The sequence below is a fragment of the Sturnira hondurensis genome, unplaced genomic scaffold (genome assembly GCF_014824575.4).
Source record: "Sturnira hondurensis isolate 20B ecotype Veracruz unplaced genomic scaffold, ASM1482457v3 Scaffold0005252, whole genome shotgun sequence".
Taxonomy (NCBI): domain Eukaryota; kingdom Metazoa; phylum Chordata; class Mammalia; order Chiroptera; family Phyllostomidae; genus Sturnira; species Sturnira hondurensis.
The window spans coordinates 1,021,634-1,028,117 of NW_028077883.1; the positions used below are offsets into that span (position 1 = coordinate 1,021,634).

Sequence of the window (6,484 nt, forward strand, 5' to 3'; positions counted from 1 at the left end):
ATTTATTTATTTGTTCACTTATTTATTTACTTATTTAGGTTTATGCGGCTTTGTTGGAGAAAAATCAATTACTAGCAGAGCTATTAGTTGCTCACTCATCCATTGTCAACTTGCATCATTTATTCAGTGCTCTATTAAACAGTGTGTTGGAAGATAGATTAACTAATAGCTCCTAACAATTTCAGTGCAAATTACAAAATGCTTGAGACCCTGTTTTGGAATACAAAGGGTGTTTGACTTCCAATTTCCATTCCCTGTAGAATAAGAGCAGGTCATTCCTTTATTGACATGCATAAAATACATCACATTTTCTGTTCTTCTGATGCTATAAATTCAATACCAATTCTCCAGCCACACCAGTTATGAGCATAAAGTGTACCATATAACCTCAGATCTCTAATGGTGGAGGGCTTCAACAAGAGTGGATGCAGCTAGAACAGTGCTGCTCCCTTCGATGGGACAGCTGAGCACCCATCTCCCTCCCGCTCAGATGATTGCTGCCGCATGGGGGAGCAGCTAGGGGTGGTTTAAGCTCATAACTAAGTGAAGACAAAATGCACACACTCCATTTTTTTTAAAGATCCTGAATCTTGGGCAACTGTTCTCTTGTGACTACTTTACCGTTTCTAAGAACAGTCACTGTCCAAAGCTGGGAGAACTTAAGTCTTCTCCGATGAGCATGTGAATGAATGGAGGGAGGCAAACAAAAAATAAAATTAAATAAGATGGGGCCTGATAGGGGAGCAGCTAAAAAAATGAAATAGTAATTTAAAGTTTATTCCAGCTGTAATGCAGGTTATTCTGACTTTAAGGTAGCATCACATGGTATACTTCTGAGTCCTTTGCCAAAATATTCTGTTGTACTTATTATCTCTTTCTGTTTCATAGATCCATGCAATCTCTGGCACAGGTGGGGGCATCTGGGTTTGGATCACATAGCAGTGAACAAACAGATAGAAGGACTTGAGAAATAGTTCAAGCAGGAGACCACTATGATCTTAGACTATTAAAACAAATGCTGCCATTACTGTTAATATTTGGATGATATATTCTTGTTGTAAATGCAACCTTAGGTGGATTGAAGAGGTTGTCTTTAGGAAAATGAATTGGCAAAAAGAATGACTGTGAATAACGGTGATACTTTGGCTTGCCAGTGAAAAGTATCACCCCCAAATGGACCTGCAGGACATTGTGCTGGAGAGTCGCAGGCTGAATCACTAAGTTCCTTATTAATCTGTTTCAGCGCCATCATCCATGCTTTGCATCTGGCTCCTTACTGTTTCGGTGTGTGCTCAAATATCCGGCTGAAACTCCTGATTACCCTGGAGACAGGGAAGGATTGTCTCTTCGTCTCACACCAGCTCTGCAAGACACAAGCGCGTGGTATTGAGGTGGTCTCGCGATAACCTCGTGGCTGCTTTACAGGAGCTGTAGGTCTGCAATGACTTAAGGTTAGTTTTGTGCACTCTTGCTGATGGGGGCCCACCCCCATTTTTTTAAAATAGAAAAATAGAACAAAGCAATTGAGTTCTCAAGAAGGTGCTCTCCTATGAAATAGCAGAAGAAATTAGTTTATAAACTATCATATGTATATAAAGAACTTTTTAGATTTCTACACTGTTTTCCTTAGGTTGCTGAGTACTGAAAGTATGACCTACTTGTCTTCAACTGCTGCTCATAGTGCGTATTTGCTCCATTTTATGAACTGCTATTTTTCTCTCTGAGTTACTCTTCTACAGAAAGCACTTCCAAAATTGACTCATTAAAAAGAGACAGTTCTGTGAATCTTAATCAAAGATTCATAGTTTGTATTCATCTGGTTCACAGCTCTGTGAATTGCCAATTTTTGTTGCATTATTTACATAAAATGAATACATTTTAAATGTTCTTTAATTGGCAGTATCTAATAATATCCCCTATTTGCTACTTGCCTGTGGACATTAAGAGAATGGTTCTGAAAAATTAAATTGGCATTTTGGGAAGCTGTCCTAGATAATCCTATTTTTGGAAAATTACTGATTTATGCCAGAACATACTTTAAAAATCTCTTCTTAAATTACATCACTTTTCTCCTTTATCTTTAGTTTATGGACTTTACCTATTTTTATAACTCTATTTTTATTTTAAATTGTTTGCCTTCTGGCCCTTGCTGGGTAGCTCAGTTGGTTGGAGCATTGCCCCAGTGTGACAGGTTTGTAGGTTCAAAGCTGGTCTGGGCACATTTACAAGAATCCACCAGTGAATGCCTATACAAGTGGAACAACAAACTGATCTCTGTCTATCCTTCTCTCTCTTTCTCTCCACTCTTACCCTCCCTCTAAAATCAATAGATAGCAAAATTAGTTTGCCTTCTAGCAACTGGTAACCTGGAAAAACTTAGGCAAACACCCACCAACAGAAGGAAAACTCAATAAACATCGTATGACACAGCAGCCAGGAGCATAGAACTATATAGCTAAACTGAGGAGATTTGAATCCTTTTTTTATCATTTTTTGGTGGGTTACATTGGATAAATTTCTCAAACTGTGACTTAGTTTTCTTACCTGTAAAAAACAAAGAATAGCACATGCCTCCTAGGGTAGAGATGAGTTAATGTACGTAAATGCATGAGTTAGTGCCTAGGCCATGGAAAGCACACAGAAAATGTAAATGTTTGTGCCTGCAAAATGCAAATAGCTAGAAAACAATGCTAAATCCTCATTTTTGTCTAGCTGTAACAGGAGTTGTAAACCATTTTCAGTATTTTTCACATAAAGGAGAAATGAAAGTTAATTAACTGAACTTTTCTTCCATGATTATCCTTTGCACCAACCTTAGCATACTGGCTTGAGAAACTTAAAAATACTAATCAAACACAGGACAGAAGAATTTAAAATGACAGGCTGTTTTATTTTAAGAGGTATTGGCCATGGCTCAAACCATATGGAAAAAAGATTCAGAAATGTGTTTTGCTGCTCAGGACAGCAAAGTGTTTTATCTTACACCATAAGCAGAAGCAATAATCCTTGGTAAATGCAGACCCCATTCTGAAAAGAACTCATTCCCAAAAAGCAATATGTCAGCTTACTGGTGGGGTTCTGGAGCTTATGGTTACCTTGCTTGCCTCTCACAGTGGGGCCTCTGAGACTGGGAGGGTCTGTGTAGTTCCAGAATCTATGGCTGGGACTGGTGCTCTGGTCTTTTGTTAGCTTAAATTGCCTGCTTTGATTTTGGAGAAAATTGTTCTGAAGAACTACTCACATATCCTATCCACTTTCCTGTCTACACGTTTTCTTTTTTTCTTTGTTTGCTCTTCTTACAAACCTAGAGATGCAGACCACAGGAGGGTGTGTCCACACTGTATGTCACAATGAGGGAGAGGGTGGAGTATGTTCCCCCAGTTCTCTCCCCAGCCAGCCCCTGCAGACCTCAGGTTGATACAGAAAGCCCTGAGGTTAGAAATTCAAAGTAACATATAGAGATGGTTTTAAAATGTCTCTGAAGTGACTGAATTGATAGTTATTTTTCTACATTAAATATAGCGTTAAAATGGCAAATGCCTTCTCCTCAAATGTATCTTTTTCTAATACATTGCATATTTCATCAGTTATAATCTGTGCAGTCAGTAAGTTATACATTTTAAAAATAACTGACCCTCACATTCCAATATTGATCATATTTCTACATGAATCGATACTAATCTCTTAGACAAATTAGTTTTTATATTGACCAAAACATAGCCATTATATGCATTTTAGTTAGGTGCCATAGCATAAATTGAATTAATTTCAGAGGTGAGTGAAGAAGGTGCAGCTTTTTATATAACTTGATGCTTGAGACTTCCAGCCTGAATTCCCTACCACATCTTTACTATTACTAAGTTGTTCCAGCAGCTAAACAATCACTTAATAAGGAATAAAATATGTAAAACGTCGTCTACAACGCCTGGCACAGAAAGAGGTTTATTAAATATTCTTACCTCCTTCAATTTTTATCTTTCAGAATAAGGATATTAACAATCTAATCAAATTCACTTTATATGTGTAATACCAGTTCTTTGGCACTGGAATCAATGCTGTACGATGTGACTGGCTTATTTTTTGAGTGGAGAGTTAGAAAGAGATTACAAATTGGTCAAGTAGTGAAATGTTGTATAAGAACATTTAATAAAAAATAGTTACTTCCTCTTCTGCCCATCTCCAGGGCACAGCCCGTAGAATGTGTGTGTGTGTTTCTGTTTGAGACTAAGAGTTTGAACTGGTCTTTTGGTTCTTGTTTATTTCTCTCTGCCATGGCTATTTCCACACAACACATGCACCTCAAATATAATATGCCCAGGCCCATTTGGCAGCCAAATCATCTTTATTACAGCATGAATAAATCCTGAGATATCGGCTGTACATGTTGAGATCAATTAAAATATTACTATTTCATAGTAATCCGTGTTTAGAGGATAGATTCAGTCATATAAAATTGCTGATATTCAGCCATATTAGACCTGTGGAAAAGATCAAACTAATATCATGGTCTCTTCTGAGATATCCAGTTATTTCTCTACCAATAAGGAGCTTTCCACCTGTGATAGACCGTATGAAGCAATGATGCTGCATTATAATTTTTGCCTACCTAGCAACCTGCTTATTAGTTTTCTTGGCTATACCCTCGATTCTGTTCCCTTAACCTGCATTACTTAGTGAGGTTCTCTTTTTATTCCAGTTGAAAACACTCCCTCTTTCTTTTCTGTGATTAATGACTCCGCAGCCAGCCATTTTCAACAAGTGTGTCACAAGAGTTTTTAAAACATGTAATACCCAACTATCTAGTTAGAGGCACACATCTCTTTTTCTTTAGATTGTCAGATTTAAAAAATGGCAACAGCCAACACAACAGTAGCTGTCTAATGCAAATGAATTAAAATTATACCTATTATTGTCAGATCAGCAAAAAGTACATTTTTTGGTGTGCCACAGAATTTTAATAATTAGTTTATGCATGCCATGAGATAAAAAAAGGTTGAAACTTGCTGAACTAGACTAATGTTTTTCTTTTTGTATATTTAATTTTTACCAAAAAGGAAAAACCTTAATTAAAACAACTGGTTTTTGTTCAGCAAAAAATTATAATAGACAAGTAAATAAATGTTCAGGGCCTCAGTCTCCATTTGGAATGGAAAAGGAAAGTTAAAGGGCAGAAAGTAAAATAAGAATCGGTATCTCAAAAAGAATTTGGTCAAATGAGTGAGATCTTAATCTTTTGTATATCATACAAAGAAGTGACAAATCAAATACTTTTTTTTTGCTCTTAACTTTCCCATTTGATTGGGTATGTGAGGCATGAGCATGGGAAAATCGATGCTGTGAGTAAACCAGTGCTTTCCAACTCCTGCAGGTGATGAACAGTTTTTTTCCCAACCATGCCTGGACCAATGCTTTTGTAAAATATACTAGAAATTGATTAATAGAAGTATGAAATTAAAAAAACTAAAGGACTCAAATTCGGTTTCTTATTATTTGATTAAATATAAATAAAATTACATTTCAATAAATAAGAACAGAACAAAGAATAACAGGAGAGAATAACAAATAATAACAGCTGTATGTTTTATACGTTAAAATGATAACAGACAGCCCTGGCTGGTGTAGCTCAGTGGATTGAGCGCGGGCCTGCGAACCACACGATTGCAGTTCAATTCCCAGTCAGGGCACATGCCTGGGTTGCAGGCCAGTTCCCAGTGGGGGATTCACAAGATGCAACCCTACATTGATATTTCTCTCCTTCTCTCCTTCCCTTCCTCTCTAAAGGTAAATAAATAAAATCTTAAAAAAAATGATAACAGACATTTCTCCAAGGAGGACATACAGAGGATCCAGAGACACATGAAAAGATGCTCTATATTGCTAGCTATCAGAGAGATGCAAATTAAAACCACAATGAGATACCACTTTATACCAGTCAGAATGGCTATCATAAACAAAGCAACAAACAACAAGTGCTGGAGAGGTTGTGGGGAAAAGGGGACCCTAGTTCACTGTTGGTGGGATTGCAGACTGGTACAACCATTATGGAAAACAGTATGGAATTTTCTAAGAAAACTGAAAACGAACGTGCCTTTTGACCCAGCAATTCCACTATTAGGAGTATATCCTAAGAACCCTAAAACACCAATTCAAAAGAACCTATGCATCCTGATGTTCATAGCAGCACAATTTACAATAGCCAAGAGTTGGAAGCAACCTAGGTGCCCAGCAGTAAACGAATGGATCAAAAAGTTATGGTACAAAGCAAACTAGGTGGGCATCAAAAAACTATGGTACATATACACAATGGAATTCTATGCAGCAGAAAGAAAGGAGCTCCTACCTTTTGCAACAGCATGGATGGAACTGGAAAGCATTATGCTGAGTGAAATAAGCCAGGTGTTGAAGGACAAATACCATATGATCTCACCTTTAACAGGAATCTAAGCAACAAAACAAACAAGCAAGCAAAATATAACCAAAGACA

The 6,484-nt window shown here is 37.2% G+C and overlaps 1 pseudogene; it reads right to left on the bottom strand.

Moving 5' to 3' along the window:
* Positions 1-798: 798 nt before the first annotated feature.
* LOC118987372 (ubiquitin-conjugating enzyme E2 D3-like) lies at positions 799-1,490 on the bottom strand (annotated as a pseudogene).
* Positions 1,491-6,484: the final 4,994 nt, after the last annotated feature.